This window comes from Pseudophryne corroboree (genome assembly GCF_028390025.1).
Source record: "Pseudophryne corroboree isolate aPseCor3 chromosome 3 unlocalized genomic scaffold, aPseCor3.hap2 SUPER_3_unloc_25, whole genome shotgun sequence".
NCBI classification, from domain to species: Eukaryota; Metazoa; Chordata; class Amphibia; order Anura; family Myobatrachidae; genus Pseudophryne; species Pseudophryne corroboree.
The window spans coordinates 125,154-148,422 of record NW_026967514.1 but is presented as its reverse complement, the minus strand read 5'-3'; the positions used below and the strand labels follow the sequence as shown (position 1 = coordinate 148,422).

Genomic DNA, 23,269 nt, shown 5'->3' with positions numbered 1-23,269 from the left:
TGTATTGCTCAGTGCATTTAAGCCTGCAGCCCCCGACAAGGGACCCCACTATACTGCAGGTGCTACTCTATTACTCAAAATAATTACTATAAAAACAGCTATCACATTAGTGTTAGACTTTAGGTATGCTCTCAGCGGCGGAACAGTGGCCGAAAGGCTTGGATTGGTTTTCAGAGCACCAGTCTGACGTGCCACCACATCTCACGTGGCCCTCCTATTCACCAGATCTGGGACTGTGGGACTGCTTGGCTGGGTCCAACATTGTACTGTTGGTGCAGTTCCTGATGCGTTTGGAACTATTGGTGGTTGCTAGGGGTCCTAAATGTCTGTGGTCCCGATTAGTCATGATCTACTTTCACCACCACTGTTCTGCCGCTGAGATTCTTGGTGTCCATGCTTCTTCCACTGTAGATGGATACTACTCACAGTCTACAAGGGATCACCAACAAACAAATGCCGGTCTCGGCCAAAACCTATGGATCCCTTTTGCCAGTCGCATCACGTGCACGACCCATGGTTCCATCTGAAAAAGAAACAATATCTCAACAAATGTGCATTGTATCAATACCTCGGACATTCACAATGATCATCCAGTAGTTTTAGTGTCACCATCTACACGAATGTGCACATCCCGTGTCATTAATATACCCGGTGGAACCGTCCATGTTGCTGTCCGTCGCGTGCTCCAGCGCATCAAAGTGACGTCATCTGACACACGCTACGCCCGGGGACACGGAGAAAACTTCATCCACGTGACCTATAGTAACCAATGAGGACAAAAGTATCAAGTAACTTGCCAACAAAACAGTGTAACAACACCGATCAAATTCTATCCTCTTAGATATATATATCTTTCTCCGGCAGGGTCCACAGGTTATCCACAGGATAACATTGGGATATGATGACGTGACAGCGGATTAGCAACAAACGGTCAAAGCTTTCGGCCTCCCAGCATGCAACGGTCCTGTCCATATATCCCCGACTCCTGGCTCAGGCAAATCAGTTTTTTGTTTGGTGCGGCAGGAGCCGGACCATGGTCAGAGGGCTGCTGTTTTTTAGCAGCCGTAAGTTTTCTTATTTTATTTTTATAGTACAGGTTGAGTCTCCCTTATCCAAAATGCTTGGGACCAGAGAAATTTTGGATATGGGATTTTTCCGTATTTTGGAATAATTGCATACCATAATGAGATATCATGGCAATGGGACCTAAGTCTAAGCACAGAATGCATTTATGTTACATATACACCTTATATACACAGCCTGAAGGTCATTTTAGCCAATATTTTTAATAACTTTGTGCATTAAACAAAGTGTGTGTACATTCACAAAATTCATTTATGTTTCATATACACCTTATGCACACAGCCTGAAGGTAATTTAGTCTAATATGTTTAATAACTCTGTGTATTAAACAAAGTTTGTGTACATTGAGCCATCAGAAAACAAAGTTTCACTATCTCGCTCTCACTCAAAAAATTCCATATTTCGGAATATTCCGTATTTCGGAATATATGGATATGGGATACTCAACCTGTATTACTATTTTTTTTGAGTGATCTTTCTAAGCATCTTATACGCACCTCAGAGTCGCTCCAACAACTCCCTGCCGGGTCGCGACAACGCTTACCCACGTGTACAGTGAGGCAGGCAGAGGTTCTGGTGAACCTTCATGGGCTACTTTGCACAGACATTATCCAATGTAGCTGAGCAGTTTATACCAGTGATAGGATTCCCTATTAACCCATACATGCAACATTCATTCTGAGGTTTATACACCTAGGGAATTGTCAGCCTCTCATAAAATCAGGCTGAAAGGCTGGTGGTAAGTAAATCACATAGACATGATACAACATCGTCACAGTCTATACATGTTTTAGATGAGGATTCGTTGGAGGATGAGGACTCATTGCACTTCGGAAGGTCTCAGCTCAGTGGACATACCTGAGCTAATTAGTGCTATGTAAGCCATTCTATCCTTAGAAGAGGCAGCAGAGCCTGTGTTAAAAACTAAGGCAACTGTGTTTAAACATCCCAAAACAGCTGATGGAAATTTTGGGTTACGCCCAGTAGGAAGTTAGAATTCCAAGAAATGGAATTCCAATTATCCTCGTCCAGCTGGGGACGCACCCACCGCATCTACCCACCACCCATGGCAATCCACCCCCTCACCCACCCGCAGCACCAACACCTGCACCACCCGTGGCACTCTGCCCCCACCCACGGCACCAACACCCACTGCCCCCCCCTGCGGCACCCAACGCATCCCCCACATCCGCTCCCACCCGCGGCACTCCCGCCTCCACCCGTAGCTCCCACACCTGCAGCACCCCCCACCCCTCCCCCACCCGCTGCAACCCTGCCCCTCCCCCATACCCACCCTCACCCCCACCCGCAGCACCAACACCCACGCCACCTACCCGCGGCACCCACCGCATCCACCCACCACCCGTGGCACTCCACCCCCACCCGCAGCACCAACACCCGCGCCACCTACCCGCGGCACCCACCGCATCCACCCACCACCCGTGGCACTCAAAGCCCTCCCCCACCCGCAGCACCAACACCCGCACCACCCGTGGTACTCTGCCCCCACCCACAGCACCAACACCCGCTGCCCCCCCGCAACACCCAACGCATCCCCCACATCAGCTCCCACCCGCGGCACTCCCGCCCCCACCCATAGCTCCCACACCTGCAGCACCCTCCGCACCTCCTCCACCCGCTGCAACCCTGCCCCTCCCCAATACCCACCTCTCCCCCCCCCGCTGCACCCTTCACCCAACTCACACCACCACCGCATCTGCCCCTACTGCACCCCTGCTCCCAACTCTCCACCCATGGCACCCCGACCCTCCACTACGCACAGCACCCCTGCTCCCGCACCCCCACCCCTCCCCTACCTGCAGCACCCCCCCACCCGCCCCTGCAACCATAGCACCCTCACACCCACCCCCAACCGCACCACTCCGGCTAACTGCCCCCTCCCCCACTCCACCCCCATACCCACCTCTCCCCCGCTACACCCCTCCACCTCACCCGCACCATCACCACCGCATTTGCCCCTCCTGCACCCTCCCCTCCCCCATCCGCAACACCCCTGCTCCCGCACCCCCTCCCCCCCCCACTATAAAAACAGCTATCACATTAGTGTTAGACTTTAGGTATGCTCTCAGCGGCGGAACAGTGGCCGAAAGGCTTGGATTGGTTTTCAGAGCACCAGTCTGACGTGCCACCACATCTCACGTGGCCCTCCTATTCACCAGATCTGGGACTGTGGGACTGCTTGGCTGGGTCCAACATTGTACTGTTGGTGCAGTTCCTGATGCGTTTGGAACTATTGGTGGTTGCTAGGGGTCCTAAATGTCTGTGGTCCCGATTAGTCATGATCTACTTTCACCACCACTGTTCTGCCGCTGAGATTCTTGGTGTCCATGCTTCTTCCACTGTAGATGGATACTACTCACAGTCTACAAGGGATCACCAACAAACAAATGCCGGTCTCGGCCAAAACCTATGGATCCCTTTTGCCAGTCGCATCACGTGCACGACCCATGGTTCCATCTGAAAAAGAAACAATATCTCAACAAATGTGCATTGTATCAATACCTCGGACATTCACAATGATCATCCAGTAGTTTTAGTGTCACCATCTACACGAATGTGCACATCCCGTGTCATTAATATACCCGGTGGAACCGTCCATGTTGCTGTCCGTCGCGTGCTCCAGCGCATCAAAGTGACGTCATCTGACACACGCTACGCCCGGGGACACGGAGAAAACTTCATCCACGTGACCTATAGTAACCAATGAGGACAAAAGTATCAAGTAACTTGCCAACAAAACAGTGTAACAACACCGATCAAATTCTATCCTCTTAGATATATATATCTTTCTCCGGCAGGGTCCACAGGTTATCCACAGGATAACATTGGGATATGATGACGTGACAGCGGATTAGCAACAAACGGTCAAAGCTTTCGGCCTCCCAGCATGCAACGGTCCTGTCCATATATCCCCGACTCCTGGCTCAGGCAAATCAGTTTTTTGTTTGGTGCGGCAGGAGCCGGACCATGGTCAGAGGGCTGCTGTTTTTTAGCAGCCGTAAGTTTTCTTATTTTATTTTTATAGTACAGGTTGAGTCTCCCTTATCCAAAATGCTTGGGACCAGAGAAATTTTGGATATGGGATTTTTCCGTATTTTGGAATAATTGCATACCATAATGAGATATCATGGCAATGGGACCTAAGTCTAAGCACAGAATGCATTTATGTTACATATACACCTTATATACACAGCCTGAAGGTCATTTTAGCCAATATTTTTAATAACTTTGTGCATTAAACAAAGTGTGTGTACATTCACAAAATTCATTTATGTTTCATATACACCTTATGCACACAGCCTGAAGGTAATTTAGTCTAATATGTTTAATAACTCTGTGTATTAAACAAAGTTTGTGTACATTGAGCCATCAGAAAACAAAGTTTCACTATCTCGCTCTCACTCAAAAAATTCCATATTTCGGAATATTCCGTATTTCGGAATATATGGATATGGGATACTCAACCTGTATTACTATTTTTTTTGAGTGATCTTTCTAAGCATCTTATACGCACCTCAGAGTCGCTCCAACAACTCCCTGCCGGGTCGCGACAACGCTTACCCACGTGTACAGTGAGGCAGGCAGAGGTTCTGGTGAACCTTCATGGGCTACTTTGCACAGACATTATCCAATGTAGCTGAGCAGTTTATACCAGTGATAGGATTCCCTATTAACCCATACATGCAACATTCATTCTGAGGTTTATACACCTAGGGAATTGTCAGCCTCTCATAAAATCAGGCTGAAAGGCTGGTGGTAAGTAAATCACATAGACATGATACAACATCGTCACAGTCTATACATGTTTTAGATGAGGATTCGTTGGAGGATGAGGACTCATTGCACTTCGGAAGGTCTCAGCTCAGTGGACATACCTGAGCTAATTAGTGCTATGTAAGCCATTCTATCCTTAGAAGAGGCAGCAGAGCCTGTGTTAAAAACTAAGGCAACTGTGTTTAAACATCCCAAAACAGCTGATGGAAATTTTGGGTTACGCCCAGTAGGAAGTTAGAATTCCAAGAAATGGAATTCCAATTATCCTCGTCCAGCTGGGGACTGTTTAAAAAAAACAAAAAGGGAGGTGGCTCCCAAAGTAGATTCGCAGGTCTTAGATTGGTGCGAAAATCTACATTACTTTTGTTTTCAACATCAATAAATGATGTCACGGGGGTGTGGCCTGACTGGAAAGGCAGCAGGAAGCAGGATAAAGGAGATCCTGCTTCATATAGGTCCTTTATGCCTTTTACAGCTGTCCTACGGGCTCTTTCAGGCCCTTTCTTGCCCCTCTTTGTGTTTTGACCCCCCGGTGTGTAGGTTGCAGAGCCGGGGAGCTATTCATTTGGCTTTTGCAGGTTGTGGCCTACACCTGGATCCGAAGCTGCGGACAGAAGTTGTGCAGTGATCCCACCACAGACTGGACCTCAGCGAGGTAGCGCTGCTACTCATCGAGGGCTGTCCACTCTTGTGCCTAGCTGTTCTAGCTGTTCTGTTGGAGTCGTGTGGAGAGGCTGACTGGGGATCAGCGGTGACCGCGGCTGGAGACACTGAGCGGAGCTGATCTCCTGGCATCTGATGCGGCGCATACTACAGGGATTGGTGGCCTCAGCAGGGACGCGTCAGGTTTGTCAGCTCACTCGCCCGCAGCCTGCCTTCTCCTACTGTCCGACCGTTGAAGCCCTGAGTCTTAGCAGCAGGGAATACACGGAGCGCTTGCCTGTCATCACTCCAACAATGTCCCAGCATCTGCCCCTCTCCTCCTAACACATGGTGCTACGGGGGAATCTGGTGGAGCTGTGAATTATAGAGGACATAGAATGTATAGAGCGTTGAGTAACAGGACCATCTAGAGTGTCTTAAAACGTCTTCAACCATTACAGCTGGGTTGTGCGTCTGACAAGAAGAAGCAGATGATGTTGTAGCGGTCTCAGAAGGACCACCTGAATTCGAGGTACCAAAGAGATGGACAGGTGGGGCCGATTTGGTACCTTTTTAACCTTTTTTGGAGGCATGATAAGCCGGCTACAAAGAGACTGACCTCTCAGAGATAGGAAAATACAAATGATCTATAAATAAAAGGAGCAGTAGTGCGCTGTCAGGAGGTTACATCAAGATGACCCGTTCAAAAGTAAACCTGATGTAATGCAACTCAAATAACACAATAATGACCAAGAAATTCCACTAGAAATGCTTCAATTTAGGGTAGTGATCCCGGTCCAGCTGTCAGGACACTTATTTATATTAAACCTTATTGAAGGCAGAAGACAGAGCATGCGATGGCCGGGCACCAGGATCCAAAATGGCAGCCATCTCACTTCCCAGTATCACCGCTGGGCTCCGGTGACTGTGGGCATCCCGTTCTGTCCCCAGCAGTAGCGGAATCTGCGCACCCGTGTGAGCGGGAGAGCAAGTGATCCCGCCTGAGCCAAAAGCGCCTCCAAGTCAGGTGTCTGGAGCGTGCAGGAAAGACCAGGCGTGCACAGCCCCAGAATACAGCTCTTAGCTTCATAGGCGTCACTAGGCTGCAGCAGTGAACAGTGCCCGGAGTGAGCGGAGCGAGCGGCTTTAGGGCAGTAGTAGTGGGGGACTTAATAAATAGGGTCTTGGTTCCAGCGGCGGCTGAGAGCTATTAGGTAGGGTAGATAAGAAGCCACTTAGTGAGGAGAGCTCCAGAAAGCACGTCTGGATGGACCACACCCCTCTTATTTATTATTTTATATACTAACAGGGGTGACAGGTGTGGTATATCCCTGCAAAGGCAGATCCAATCTCTTTCTCATCAGACTCTGCTGTCTTCCCTGCACTCTCACTCAGATGTTCACTGCTGCCAGTAGCACACGTATGAGAAGCAGAAGTATGGCGGCAGCTGTATGGATTCTGATATGTAATTCTCTGAATCATACTTACCGTACACACATCATCCTTATTACTATTGAGACTATAGAGGTAAGACACTGATGATGGGGATGTAAAAATAGGATTTTAATTACTTACCGAAAATACTTTTCACGTAGTCTGTAGAGGATGCTGGGGTCCATTTAGTACCATGGGGTATAGACAGATCCTTTGGGAGCCACTGGCACTTTAAGAGTTTAATAGTGTGGGCTGGTTTCCCTCTATGCCCCTCCTACCAGACTCAGTCTAGAAACTGCCAGAAGAGACGGACATACTTTGAGAGAAGGAAATACACAGATAGTGGTGAGATTCACACCAGCTCACACATAACAAAAAGGAAAGCCAAACTAACCAACTTGGAACAATTCAGTAACGGCTAAACCAACAATACTGAACCAAGTAATAATGCAGTAATACGAAGCACAGGGCGGGCGCCCAGCATCCTCTATGGACTATCAGAAAAGGATTTACCGGTAGGTAATTAAAATCCTATTTTCACTTACGTCCTAGAGGATGCTGGAGTCCATTTAGTACCATGGGGATGTACATAAGCTCCCAGTACAGGAGGGAGAGTGCTGAGGTTCCTGCAGAACTGATTGACCGAACTTAAGGTCCTCAGAGGTCAAAGTATAGAACCTGTAAAACTTAGCAAACGTGTTCAACCTTGACAAGTAGCTGCTCGGCAAAGCTGAATAGCCGAGACACCCCAGGCAGCTGCCCAGGAAGAACCCACTTTACGGGTAGAGTGGGCCTGAACAGATTTTGGAATTGCTAATCCTGCCGTGGAATAAGCATTCTGGATAGTAAGCCTGATCCAGTGTGAAATTGTCTGCTTAGAAACAGGACACCCAATCTTGTTAGGATCATAAAGTACAAATAGTGCATCCGACTTCCTGTGACGAGTAGTTCTCTTCACATAGATTTTCAAAGCCTGCACGACATCCAAGGACTTTGAGGTAATTGAGGTGTCAGTAGCCACTGGCACCACAATAGGTTGGTTGATATGAAAAGCTGACACAACCTTAGGGAGAAATTGCTGATGCGTTCTGAGCTCAGCTCTATCCTCATGGAAAATCAAGTAGGGGCTCTTGTGCGACAATGCCCCCAAATTCTGACACACGTCTGGCAGAAGCCAAGGCCAACAATGTGACCGCCTTCCAAGTAAGAAACTTTACGTCCACCTCCTGTAAAGGTTCGAACCAATCCGATTGCAGGAACTGCAGCACCACATTAAGATCCCAAGGTGCCATAGGAGGCACAAAGGGTGGTTGGATGTGCAGAACTCCTTTCAAGAAAGTCTGAACCTCAGGGATAACAGCCAATTGTTTCTGGAAGAAAATAGACATTGCCAAAATCTAGACCTTGATGGAGCCCAAGCGTAGGCCAACATCCACAGCTGCTTGCAGAAAGAGGAGAAAATGTCCCAGTTGAAACTCCACCGTAGGAAACTTCTTGGATTCACACCAAGACACATACTTTTTCCAAATCCGATGGTAATGCTTAGACGTTACCCCCTTCCTAACTTGGATCAGAGTAGGTATAACCTTATTCGGAATGCCCTTCCAAGCTAAGATCTGGCGTTCAACCTCCATGCCGTCAAACGTAGCCCCGGTAAGTCTTGATAGGCGAACAGCCCCTGCAGTAGAAGGTCCTCACGAAGAGGAAGAGGCCTCGGATCCTCCAGCAAAAGATCCGAGTACCAAGCCCGCCTTGGCCAGTCCAGAGCAATGAGGATTGCCGGAACTCTTGATCTTTTTATTAGTTTGAGAATCCTTGGGATGAGTGGAAGTGGAGGGAACACATACACTGACTGGAACACCCACGGAGTCACCAGGGCGTCCACTGCCTGTGGGTCTCGTGACCTGGGATAGTACCTCTGAAGCTTCTTGTTGAGGCGAGAGGCCATCATGTCTATCTGAGGTATACCTCATCGGTGTGTTACTTCTGTGAATACCTCCGGGTGGAGTCCCCATTCTCCTGAATGGAGATCTTGTCTGCTGAAGAAGTCCGCTTCCCAGTTGTCCACTCCTGGAATGAAGATCGCCGACAGCGCCTGTCTTTCTGCCCAGAGGAGGATTCTTGTTACCTCTGTCATTGCAGCCCTGCTCTTCATTTCACCCTGCCTGTTTATGTAGGACACGGCTTGTGACATTGTCCGACTAAACCTGAATGGCTCGATCTTGCAAAAGATGAGCCGCTTGTAGAACCGTGCATCCGTGGTTAGAAGAATCCAATTCTGAATCCCGAACCTGCAACCCTCGAGCAGGTGAGAAGTTTGCAGCCACCAAAGTAGTGAAATTCTGGCTTTCGGCAACAGGCATATCCATTGGTTCATGTGAAGATGTGATCCCGACCACTTGTCCAGGAGATCCAGCTGGAAGAACTGTGCATGGAATCTTCCATATTGTAGAGCCTCATAGGAGGCTACCATCTTCCCCAGAAGGCGAATGCACCGATGAACCGATACCCAGGGAGGTTTCAAGACATCCCGGACCATTGATTGGATCACCAACGCTTTCTCCACTGGTAGAAACACCCTCTGCACTACCGTGTCGAGTATCATCCCCAGGAAGGGCAGTCTCCTTGTCCGTTACAAATGTAACTTTGTAAGGTTCAGGATTCACCCATGATCCCAGAGTAGTTGAGTTGAGAGCGCATTACTCAGAGGCATCTTCCAAGGAGAAGCTGTTGCAATCAGCAGATCATCCAGATATGGAATTATGTTTGCGTAGGAGGAGCATCATCTCCGCCATGACCTTGGTGAACACCCTTGGTGCTGTGGAGAGGCCAATGGCAACATATGGAACTGATAGTGACAGTCCTGTAGTGCAAACCGTAGATAGGCCTAGTGAGGTGGCCAGATCGGAATGTGAAGGTACGCATCCTTGATGGGATACTAGGAATTCTCCCTCCTCCAGACCTTTGATCACCACTCTCAGAGACTCCATCTTGAATTGGAAAACCCTCAAGTAGGGGTTCAACGACTTCAGGTTCAATATAGGCCTTACCGAACTGTCCGGTTTTGCTACCACAAACAGGTTTGAGTAATAACCCTTGGTTTTTGGGTGAGGTGGAACTGGAACAATGACATTTGTTTGTACCAATTTTTTAATTGCTTCCTGTAGGACAGCACTTACTGTCAGCAAAGCTGGTAAGCCTGATTTGAAGAATCTGTGAGGTGAGAGTTCCTGAAACTCCAATCTGTACCCCTAGGTAACAATATCCTTCACCCAGGGGTCTAGGCATGATGACACCCAGACGTAACTGAAATCTTTTAGTCTCGATCCCACCTTCCTAATCTCCAGGCTGAGAGGTTCACCGTCATGCTGAATATTTGTAGGAAATAGAACCTGGTTTCTGTTCCTGGGAACCTGTTGGTGCAGGTTTTTTAGATCTTCCCCGACCTCCTCTAAAGAAGGTTGGAGGGGGTTTGGATTTTTTTTAATTTTGCAGTCCAAAAGGGCTGCAGTGTATGTGTAGGATAATATTTCCTAGCTGGGGCTGCTGCGGAGGGAAGAAATGTTGACTTACCCGCAGTCGCCGTGGAAATCCACGCATCCAATGCGTCCCCAAATAGTGCCTAACCTGTGAATGGCAGGTTCTCCACACTTTTCTTGGATACTGCATCCGCAGTCCATTGGCGTAGCCAGAGTCCTCTGCATGCCGAGACAGCCATGGAAGTGGCAGGCCAATGTCCTTCATGGCCTCCACCATGAAACCTGCAGAATCCTGTATGTGATGTAAAAACAAGTCAATGTCACTCCTATCCATAGTATCTAAGTCCTCTAGTAAGGTGCCTGACCACTTTACTATGGCTTTAGAAATCCACGCACAAGCAATAGTGGGCTTTAGAGCCACGCCTGTAGCAGTTTATAGTGATTTGAGCGTAATCTCAATCTTGCGATCAGCCTGCTCCTTTAAGGCGGTTGAACCAGCGACAGGTAAAACCACCTTTTTAGACAGCCTAGATACAGAAGCATCTAGTATAGGTGGGTTTTCCCACTTCTTCCTATCCTCTTCAGGGAAAGGGAAAGCAATGAGAATTCTTTTAGGGATCTGGAATTTTTTCTCTGGGTTTTCCCAGGATTTTTCAAACAAGGAGTTTAACTCCATGGAAGCAGGGAAGGTAAGCGAGGACTTCTTATTTACTGTAAAATAAGATTCCTCTACTTGTTCCGGAACTTTCTCAGAAATATGCAAAACATCCCTAATGGCTTCAGTCATTAGCTGCACCCCTTTAGCAAGGGCTACATCCTCCCCTGCATATCCCCATCACCGTCCTCTGTCGGTATCAGTGTCAGCTTGCATTATCTGGGCAAGTGTACTTTTTTGTGGGTATGTAGGTGGGGGTTTAGATGAAGTAGTGGGAGCTGAATACTTCAAACCCACCACAGATTGTCTCAAAAACTGCGTCTCTTTCTCAGTATGTGACATCCTTGTTGAAATCTGGGATATCATTCCCCTTAAAGAATCCACCCATGGTGGTTTGGATTCAGAAGGCTGAGACAGCACATTGCAGTCCTGAGTACATGGAATAGACTCCTCAGGAGAAGATACACACTCTGCAGCACAGGACACAGAGTCCTTAGACATGGTAATGTGGATTTACACACTTACACACACTCACGCACACACACACACACACACACACACACAGGAAAATGTCAGACACAGTTTCCCCCAGAGTACCTTCAGAGAGTCACAGAGTATAAGGAGCCAGCCACACAGCGCCCCTGTAGACAGTTATTATGATAAAAGCCCGGCGCTGACTTTAATAGGGAGGGCAGCGCTCCCTGTCAGTGTCCTAGTTCCTATGATCTGCAGAGAAAAAATGGCGCTGGTGAGTGCTGGATCCACTCTGAGAGGAAGCCCCGCCCCTTGTAATGGTGCCCGGCTTCCTGCACTAATTGTTTATACTGGCCTAAAGATTTTAGTGCTAACAGGAGCACCCTCAATAGCTCATTGTCCTCAAGCTTAGTGCCCTGTCAGCGGACTAGGGAACCATTAACTCTTCAGGAAGTTGGTTCCTACTTCCTCCCCTAAGTCCCACGAAGCAGGGAGTCTGTTGCCAGCAGCCTTCCTGTAACCTAACTAACTCTAGAAAATAAACACCTAAGAAAACTCCTAGGAGCTCCCCTAGCTGTGACCGGCTCCTCAGGGCACATTTTCTAAACTGAGTCTGGTAGGAGGGGCATAGAGGGAGGGGCCAGCCCACACTATTAAACTCTTAAAGTGCCAGTGGCTCCCAAAGGGCCCGTCTATACCCCATGGTACTAAATGTACCCCAGCATCCTCTAGGACGTAAGAGAAAGTAGATTATAACCTAGCAGATGATGATGACGATTGCAGTGTATTATATGGTGTATGGCATGTAAAGTACCTTGTTCCACACCTACTCTGCTGTAGCAATATACCTTATATAAGGGTGAGTAACACATGTACAGGCTTACCAGCGTATGAGCACACACATAAAGGAATGCTACCTTACCAATGCTTCCGGGAGTAACGTTAGGAGACATTTCTCTGATCCATCAGCTCATATGACTGATGTTATTGTTCATCTAGAATCTCCAATTCATACGATATGTTCCCCATCCATTGTTCTACATTGGTGCTGACATAGGACTTGGCGAGTGACTACATCTCCATTTATACTTCATGGTTAGTTACCAGTACAAGAGAGAGATATATCTAAGTCTTATTATAATTTCTCTATAGTCCTAGTGGATGCTGGGGACTCCGTAAGGACCATGGGGAATAGACGGGCTCCGCAGGAGACTGGGCACTCTAAGAAAGAATTAGTACTACTGGTGTGCACTGGCTCCTCCATCTATGCCCCTCCTCCAGACCTCAGTTAGAATCTGTGCCCGGCCAGAGCTGGGTGCTTTTAGTGAGCTCTCCTGAGCTTGCTAATAAGAAAGTATTTTAGTTAGGTTTTTTATTTTCAGAGAGCTTCTGCTGGCAACAGACTCTCTGTTACGTGGGACTGAGGGGAGAGAAGCAAACCTACTAACTGCGGCTAGGTTGCGCTTCTTAGGCTACTGGACACCATTAGCTCCAGAGGGATCGAACACAGGAACCTAACCTTGGTCGTCCATTCCCGGGCCGAGCCGCCGTCCCCCTCGCAGAGCCAGAAGCCTGTGGGTTGAAACAAGAAGACGTCCAAATCGGCGGCAGAAGACTCCTATCTTCACTGAGGTAGCGCACAGCACTGCAGCTGTGCGCCATTGCGCCCACACTAACCCACACACTCCGGTCACTGTAGGGTGCAGGGCGCAGGGGGGGGGGGGGCGCCCTGGGCAGCAATTGATTACCTCCTGGCAAAAGCAGCATATATACAGCTGGGCACTGTAATATGCATGAGCCCCTGCCATTAATTTTACACAAAATCGCGGGACAGAAGCCCGCCGCTGAGGGGGCGGGGCCTTCTTCCTCTGCACTCACCAGCGCCATTTTCTCTCCACAGCTCCGCTAAGAGCAAGCTCCCCAGGCTCTCCCCTGCAGACTCACGGTAGAAAAGAGAGGGGGGGCACATAAATTTAGCGCTTTAATCATATATACAGCAGCTACTGGGTAAACACTAAGTTACTGTGTGATTCCTGGGTCATATAGCGCTGGGGTGTGTGCTGGCATACTCTCTCTCTCTGTCTCTCCAAAAGGCCTTGAGGGGGTCCTGTCCTCATATAGAGCATCCCCTGTGTGTGTGGTGTGTCGGTACGCATGTGTCGACATGTTTGACGAGGGCTATGAGGAGGCAGAGTAAGTGCAGATGAATGACGTGTCTCCGCCGACGGTGCCGACACCCGATTGGATGGATATGTGGAAGGTGTTAAATGATAATGTAAACTCCTTGCATAAAAGGTTGGATAAAGCTGATGCTTTGGGACAGTCAGGGTCTCATCCTATGCCTGATCCTACAGCTCAGAGGCCGTCAGGGTCTCATAAGCGCACACTATCCCAGATGGTTGACACAGATATCGACACGGATTCTGACTCCAGTGTCGATGACGATGATGCTAAATTGCAGCCTAAAATGACTAAAGCCATCCGCTACATGATTATAGCAATGAAGGATGTATTGCACATATCAGAGGGAAACCCTGTCCCTGACAAGAGGGTTTATATGTATGGGGAGAAAAAGCAAGAAGTGACTTTTCCCCCTTCACATGAGTTAAATGAGTTATGTGAAAAAGCGTGGGATTCCCCTGATAGGAAAGTGCTGATTTCCAAAAGGTTACTTAAGGCGTACCCTTTCCCGCCAACAGACAGGATGCGCTGGGAATCCTCCCCTAGGGTAGATAAGGCGTTGACACGCTTATCTAAGAAGGTGGCCCTGCCGTCACAGGATACGGCCGCCCTAAAGGATCCTGCGGATAGGAAGCAGGAAAGTATCCTAAAGTCTGTTTATACACATTCTGGTACTCTACTGAGGCCGGCGATTGCGTCGGCCTGGATGTGTAGTGCTGTAGCAGCATGGACAGATAATCTGTCTGAGGAGCTGGATACCTTAGACAAGGATACCATTTTACTGAAAAATATTTTTTGTGGAACCGCACTAGTTGGAGAATTATAGTAAATACTAATGTGAATGTAGCATGAGATACCAATATAAAAGCAGTTAAACAGTTAACAGATTATTCTTAAACTGCAAATGATTGGCGGTGCTCCCAGGAATTTTGTAGGTGAACTACGATTGAAAAGAAGGAGAAAAAGACAAAAAACCCTTTTTTGGGAGCACTCTTTTGTATATGTTTGAAGTAATTTATGTGGTAAGAAATGTTAAAACATAACCTTTAATCAAACCTTGAATAAAAAAAACATGATGTTGTAAAGAAAATTAGAAACTCGTGTCTAATGTTGTATGTGTAAAAATCTTATTTGACCTTTTTAACAAATGAGGTATAAGATGAATGAGTAGGTGAAAATATCAAAAAGTAATGGAGGATACCAAGTGGTTTCTTAAAGTCCCGGGTATCCAAGAAATCACTGTGTATGTCTAAATTGTGGGTATCATTGATAGAGAATATGAGCAGAACTGCTAAGGTTTGAAGTAAAAATGGAGATGGAGCTGAAGGAGTGATTGGATTCCCCTGTTGGTGGGGGGGGGGGGGGGGGGGGGAGGAAAAGGAGAAAGGGGAAAGTGAGAAAAAAGGAAAATAAAAGGAAAATGGGGGCCCACTGCACCTGGTATTCTCAAGAAGTTGACCGTCCTGATACTGACCAGGCCATGCCTGCTTAGCTTCCGAGATCAGACAAGATCGGGCGTATTCAGGGTAGTATGGCAGTGGGCCAAAAAGGAAAGAAGAGGGGAGAGAGGAAAAAGGAAAAGACGGGAGAAAAAAGGAGAAGGAAAAAAGGGAAGGAAACCACCACTAATTCTGTGCTCTAATGGATCGGTGCCACATTAGTCTGAAAATGTTTTTCCAAATAAGAGAGTGTGTGAAAATGATCTGAGTTAGAGTCAGCTCTTATCCTTAAAAAAGGGGCCCACTGCACCTGGTATTCTCAGGAGGTTTCCCTTCCTAATACTGACCAGGCCATGTCTGCTTAGCTTCCGAGATCGGACAAGATCGGGCGTATTCAGGGTAGTATGGCCGTGGGCCGTTGTTAAAGATGGGTCACACTCTAATTAATGTACTTTATTTGAATCAGAACTAAAATATAGTCCAAAAGATATTTCCAGATAAGAGTGTGTGGTGGGTAATAGAGAGAGAAAGAGGGAGGGAAAAAGGGGGGATAATGATGGGGAGGTAATGAATATAAATTCATAAAAAATGGAAGATCTGAAAGGTGAATAATGCTGAAAAAATTTATCAGAACAAAGCCCTAATACTTTGCTGGATAATTGTGCAAGGAATATACTCTCAACAAAAGCAAGTTGTGTATATATATAGCAGATTTTTGCACACAATGGTAACTTAAGAGCTCAGGGCTGTCTCGCAAGAAATTTGCAAATCAAAGACTTGTAATGTAATATAGCACTCAAAATGTGCACTGCTGTTTGCTACCATGAATATAGGAGCAAAAAATTGGTCAGAGGGTATGGGTTTGGAGCTCAAGGCTGGCTCACTGGAAACATACATTAATCCTTATAACCTCCTGATAACGGATGACAAAACATATGAAATATATGAAATATATATTAAGGAAATAAGTAGCAAAAAAGTAACAGAAGTATTAATTTGGAGCTCAGGGCTGGCTCCACAAAATTTGATATTAAAGCTCAGGGCTTGCTCTCCAAGAAATTAATTACTTTAAGCCTTAGAAATTGACAGAACATATGATCAAATCGCTGAAAAAAAACCCTGCTCTGGAAAGTTACATTGTCATGAAACTCAATATTCGTAAAGCTGGTTGATATCCATAACGGCATAAGCGGGGAAACAGTGCAATATATTGGTACTTAGTACAGTCTTCCTGCAGTTGTGAAGTATCGCTGCAGGAGTGAAATATTGATGGGGTCCGTAAGGACCATGGGGAATAGCGGCTCCGCAGGAGACAGGGCACAAAAGTAAAAGCTTTAGGATCAGGTGGTGTGCACTGGCTCCTCCCCCTATGACCCTCCTCCAAGCCTCAGTTAGGATACTGTGCCCGGACGAGCGTACACAATAAGGAAGGATTTTGAATCCCGGGTAAGACTCATACCAGCCACACCAATCACACTGTACAACCTGTGATCTGAACCCAGTTAACAGCATGATAACAGCGGAGCCTCTGAAAAGATGGCTCACAACAATAATAACCCGATTTTTGTAACAATAACTATGTACAAGTATTGCAGACAATCCGCACTTGGGATGGGCGCCCAGCATCCACTACGGACTACGAGAAATAGAATTATCGGTTAGTAAATTCTTATTTTCTCTGACGTCCTAAGTGGATGCTGGGGACTCCGTCAGGACCATGGGGATTATACCAAAGCTCCCAAACGGGCGGGAGAGTGCGGATGACTCTGCAGCACCGAAAGAGAGAACTCCAGGTCCTCCTCAGCCAGGGTGTGCCCCTGACCAAGTAGCAGTTCGGCAAAGTTGTAAAGCCGAGACCCCTCGGGCAGCCGCCCAAGATGAGCCCACCTTCCTTGCGGAATGGGCATTTACATATTTTGGCTGTGGCAGGCCTGCCACAGAATGTGCAAGCTGAATTGTACTACACATCCAACTGGCAATCGTCTGCTTAGAAGCAAGAGCACCCAGTTCTTTGGGTGCCTACAGGATAACCGCAAGTCAGTTTTCCTGACTCCAGCCGTCCTGGAAACCTATATTTTCAGGGCCCTGACAACATCTAGCAACTTGGAGTCCTCCAAGTCCCTAGTAGCCGCAGGTACCACAATAAGCTGGTGCAGGTGAAACGCTGACACCACCTTAGGGAGAAACTGGGGACAAGTCCGCAGCTCTGCCCTGTCCGAATGGACAATCAGATATGGGCTTTGTGAGACAAAGCCGCCAATTCTGACACTCGCCTGGCCGAGGCCAGGGCCAACAGCATGGTCACTTTTCATGTGAGATATTTCAAATCCACAGATTTGAGCGGTTTAAACCAATGTGATTTGAGGAATCCCAGAACTACGTTGAGATCCCACAGTGCCACTGGAGGCACAAAAGGGGGTTGTATATGTAGTACTCCCTTGACAAACTTCTGGACTTCAGGAACTGAAGCCAATTCTTTCTGGAAGAAAATTGACAGGGCCGAAATTTGAACCTTAATGGACCCCAATTTTGAGGCCCATAGACACTCCTGTTTGCAGGAAATGCAGGAATCGACCGAGTTGAAATTTCTTCGTGGGGCCTTCCTGGCCTCACACCACGCAACATATTTTCGCCACATGTGGTGATAATGTTGTGCGGTCACCAGGGTAGGAATGACCTCTTCCGGAATGCCTTTTTCCCTTAGGATCCGGCGTTCCACCGCCATGCAGTCAAACGCAGCCGCGGTAAGTCTTGGAACAGACATGGTACTTGATGAAGCAAGTCCCTTCTTAGCGGCAGAGGCCATGAGTCCTCTGTGAGCATTTCTTGAAGTTCCGGGTACCAAGTCCTTCTTGGCCAATCCGGAGCCACGAGTATAGTTCTTACTCCTCTACATCTTATAATTCTCAGTACCTTGGGTATGAGAAGCAGAGGAGGGAACACATACACCGACTGATACACCCACGGTGTTACCAGAACGTCCACAGCTATTGCCTGAGGGTCTCTTGACCTGGCGCAATACCTGTCCAGTTTTTTGTTCAGGCGGGACGCCATCATGTCCACCTTTGGTCCTTCCCAACGGTTCACAATCATGTGGAAGACTTCCCGATGAAGTCCCCACTCTCCCGGGTGGAGGTCGTGCCTGCTGAGGAAGTCTGCTTCCCAGTTTTCCACTCCTGGAATGAACACTGCTGACAGTGCTATCACATGATTTTCCGCCCAGCGAAGAATCCTTGCAGTTTCTGCCATTGCCCTCCTGCTTCTTGTGCCGCCCTGTCTGTTTACGTGGGCGACTGCCGTGATGTTGTCCCACTGGATCAATACCGGCTGACCTTGAAGCAGAGGTCTTGCTAAGCTTAGAGCATTGTAAATTGCCCTTAGCTCCAGTATATTTATGTAGAGAGAAGTCTCCAGACTTGATCACACTCCTTGGAAATTTTTTCCCTGTGTGCCTGCTCCCCAGCCTCTCAGGCTGGCATCCGCGGTCACCAGGACCCAGTCCTGAATGCCGAATCTGCGGCCCTTTAATAGATGAGCACTCTGCAGCCACCGCAGAAGAAACACCCTTGTCCTTGGAGACAGGGTTATCCGCTGATGCATCTGAAGATGCGATCCGGACCATTTTTCCAGCAGATCCCACTGAAAAGTTCTTGCGTGAAATCTGCCGCATGGAATCACTTCGTAAGAAGCCACCATTTTTCCCAGGACCCTTGTGCAATGATGCACTGACACTTTTCCTGGTTTTAGGAGGTTCCTGACTAGCTCGGATAACTCCCTGGCTTTCTTCTCCGGGAGAAACACCCTTTTCTGGACTGTGTCCAGAATCATCCCTAGGAACAGCAGACGTGTCGTCGGAAACAGCTGCGATTTTGGAATATTTAGAATCCACCCGTGCTGTCGTAGAACTACTTGAGATAGTGCTACTCTGACCTCCAACTGTTCTCTGGACCTTGCCCTTATCAGGAGATCGTCCATTTTCTTTTAAGAAGAATCATCATTTCGGCCATTACCTTGGTAAAGACCCGGGGTGCCGTGGACAATCCAAACGGCAGCGTCTGAAACTGATAGTGACAGTTCTGTACCACGAACCTGAGGTACCCTTGGTGAGAAGGGCAAATTGGGACATGGAGGTAAGCATCCCTGATGTCCAGGGACACCATATAGTCCCCTTCTTCCTGGTTCGCTATCACTGCTCTGAGTGACTCCATCTTGATTTGAACCTTTGTATGTAAGTGTTCAAATATTTCAGATTTAGAATAGGTCTCACCGAGCCATCTGGCTTCAGTACCACAATATAGTGTGGAATAATACCCCTTTCCTTGTTGTAGGAGGGGTACTTTGATTATCACCTGCTGGGAATACAGCATGTGAATTGTTTCAAATACTGCCTCCCTGTCGGAGGGAGACGTTGGTAAAGCAGACTTCAGGAACCAGCGAGGGGAGACGTCTCGAATTTCCAATCTGTACCCCTGGGATACTACTTGTAGGATCCAGGGGTCCACTTGCGAGTGAGCCCACTGCGTGCTGAAACTCTTGAGACGACCCCCCACCGCACCTGAGTCCGCTTGTACGGCCCCAGCGTCATGCTGAGGACTTGGCAGAAGTGGTGGAGGGCTTCTGTTTCTGGGAATGGGCTGCCTGCTGCAGTCTTCTTCCCTTTCCTCTATCCCTGGGCAGATATGACTGGCCTTTTGCCCGCTTGCCCTTATGGGGACGAAAGGACTGAGGCTGAAAAGACGGTGTCTTTTTCTGCTGAGATGCGACTTGGGGTAAAAAGGTGGATTTTCCAGCTGATGCCGTGGCCACCAGGTCCAATGGACCGACCCAAATAACTCCTCCCCTTTATACGGCAATACTTCCATGTGCCGTTTGGAATCTGCATCACCTGACCACTGTCGTGTCCATAAACATCTTCTGGCAGATATGGACATCGAACTTACTCTTGATGCCAGAGTGCAAATATCCCTCTGTGCATCTCGCATATATAGAAATGCATCCTTTAAATGCTCTATAGTCAATAAAATACTGTCCCTGTCAAGGGTATCAATATTTTCAGTCAGGGAATCCGACCAAGCCACCCCAGCGCTGCACATCCAGGCTGAGGCGATCGCTGGTCGCAGTATAACACCAGTATGTGTGTATATACTTTTTAGGATATTTTCCAGCCTCCTATCAGCTGGCTCCTTGAGGGCGGCCGTATGTGGAGACGGTAACGCCACTTGTTTTGATAAGCGTGTGAGCGCCTTATCCACCCTAGGGGGTGTTTCCCAACGCGCCCTAACTTCTGGCGGGAAAGGGTATACCGCCAATAATTTTCTATCGGGGGAAACCCCCGCATCATCACACACTTCATTAAATTTATCTGATTCAGGAAAACTACAGGTAGTTTTTTCACACCCCACATAATACCCTTTTTTGTGGTACTTGTAGTATTAGAAATATGTAACACCTCCTTCATTGCCCTTAACATGTAACGTGTGGCCCTAAAGGAAAATACGTTTGTTTCTTCACCGTCGACACTGGAGTCAGTGTCCGTGTCTGTGTCGACCGACTGAGGTAAATGGGCGTTTTAAAGCCCCTGACGGTGTTTGAGACGCCTGGACAGGTACTAATTTGTTTGCCGGCCGTCTCATGTCGTCAACCGACCTTGCAGCGTGTTGACAGTATCACGTAATTCCCTAAATAAGCCATCCATTCCGGTGTCGACTCCCTAGAGAGTGACATCACCATTACAGGCAATTGCTCCGCCTCCTCACCAACATCGTCCTCATACATGTCGACACACACGTACCGACACACAGCACACACACAGGGAATGCTCTGATAGAGGACAGGACCCCACTAGCATTTTGGGGAGACAGAGGGAGAGTTTGCCAGCACACACCAAAACGCTATAATTATACAGGGACAACCTTTATATAAGTGTTTTCCCTTATAGCATCTTAATATATAATCATATCGCCAAATAAGTGCCCCCCCTCTCTGTTTTAACCCTGTTTCTGTAGTGCAGTGCAGGGGAGAGCCTGGGAGCCTTCCCACCAGCAGTTCTGTGAGAAAAAATGGCGCTGTGTGCTGAGGAGAATAGGCCCCGCCCCCTTTTCGGCGGGCTTCTTCTCCCGTTTTACTGACAACCTGGCAGGGGTTAAATACATCCATATAGCCCCAGAGGCTATATGTGATGTATTTTTAGCCAGTATAGGTACTTTCATTGCTGCCCAGGGCGCCCCCCCCCCCCAGCGCCCTGCACCCTCAGTGACCGTTGGTGTGAAGTGTGCTGAGAGCAATGGCGCACAGCTGCAGTGCTGTGCGCTACCTCATGAAGACTGAGAAGTCTTCAGCCGCCGATTTCTGGACCTTTTCTCTCTTCAGCATCTGCAAGGGGGTCGGCGGCGCGGCTCCGGTGACCCATCCAGGCTGTACCTGTGATCGTCCCTCTGGAGCTAGTGTCCAGTAGCCTAAGAAGCCAATCCATCCTGCACGCAGGTGAGTTCACTTCTTCTCCCCTAAGTCCCTCGTTGCAGTGAGCCTGTTGCCAGCAGGACTCACTGAAAATAAAAAACCTAATAATAACTTTTACTCTAAGCAGCTCTTTAGGCGAGCCACCTAGATTGCACCCTTCTCGGCCAGGTACAAAAATCTAACTGAGGCTTGGAGGAGGGTCATAGGGGAAGGAGCCAGTGCACACCAGGTAGTCCTAAAGCTTTTACTTTTATGCCCAGTCTCCTGCGGAGCCGCTATTCCCATGGTCCTTACGGAGTTCCCAGCATCCACTAGGACGTCAGAGAAAATAAGATTTTACTCACTGGTAAATCTATTTTTTGTAGTCCGTAGTAGATGCTGGGCGCTCGTCCCAAGTGCGGACTTTCTGCAATACGTGTATATAGTTATTGCTTAATAAAGGGTTATGTTATGTTGGCATCCGTTGTTTGATGCTCTGTTGTTCATACTGTTGACTGGGAAAAGGGGCCCTAATTTGCACACCTTAATTAGGTAGTGAGGTGCTACTCTGCTTGAGACTTGGTAAAGTGTACAGAGGGAAAAAGGTAGCAGGTGCACAATCTCAACTAGCTCAACCTGTAGTAACCAGAGGCATTTAGCATATTCCTGGCCAGGGCTATGAGCTTACCCACCGCATCAAGGTAGCCTCTCATTGGGTAAGTCCCTAACACTAACTATAGGGGTTCAGGTCCGGGGGGCAGGACACCCCAGAGCCACCCAGCCAGACAACCCCAGGGCATCGCAGGAGTGATAAAATATAGGGTTATCACTCCTGCGATGCCCTGGGGTTGTCTGGCTGGGTGGCTCTGGGGTGTCCTGCCCCCCGGACCTGAACCCCTATAGTTAGTGTTAGGGACTTACCCAATGAGAGGCTACCTTGATGCGGTGGGTAAGCTCATAGCCCTGGCCAGGAATATGCTAAATGCCTCTGGTTACTACAGGTTGAGCTAGTTGAGATTGTGCACCTGCTACCTTTTTCCCTCTGCATACTGTTGACTGGGTAAGTTTATCACAAGTTATACGGTGTGATTGGTTTGGCTGGTAAGAGTCTTACCCTGGATTCCAAAATCCTTTCCTCGTAATGTCAGCTTTTCCGGGCACAGTTTCCTTAACTGAGGTCTGGAGGAGGAGCATAGAGGGAGGAGCCAGTGCACACCAGTAGTACTAAATCTTTCTTAGAGTGCCCAGTCTCCTGCGGAGCCCGTCTATTCCCCATGGTCCTTACGGAGTCCCCAGCATCCACTACGGACTACGAGAAATAGATTTACCGGTGAGTAAAATCTTATTATTACATTTGTTATTGTGAGTGTTCTCAGGAGGGTGGACACAATGATAGTCTGAGACACTGTATTATAAAGCCTTCATTAAAAGTTATGTTTTATTATACACACACACATTTACAATTAAGTGTCCCAGAGAGTCGTCTTCTATTGTTTACAAGATTAATATTGTTACAGAAAATGTCACATTTCCATAATGTATTTTATTTCCAGCAGATGGACACACAAGCAGGAATATCTCAGAAGGACATCTAATGTTATCCCCGGATTGTGACATTAAAGATAATGACAGTAGACAGGATTCTCCAG

General features: G+C 47.9%; 1 protein-coding gene and 2 pseudogenes across 1 annotated transcript in view; 1 reads left to right on the top strand and 2 right to left on the bottom strand.

Moving 5' to 3' along the window:
* Positions 1–23,269, top strand: part of LOC134983825 (oocyte zinc finger protein XlCOF6-like) — a 151,599-nt gene that overhangs the window by 126,037 nt on the left and 2,293 nt on the right. The window lies entirely within an intron of this gene.
* Positions 15,169–15,286, bottom strand: LOC134983829 (5S ribosomal RNA; annotated as a pseudogene).
* Positions 15,481–15,598, bottom strand: LOC134983828 (5S ribosomal RNA; annotated as a pseudogene).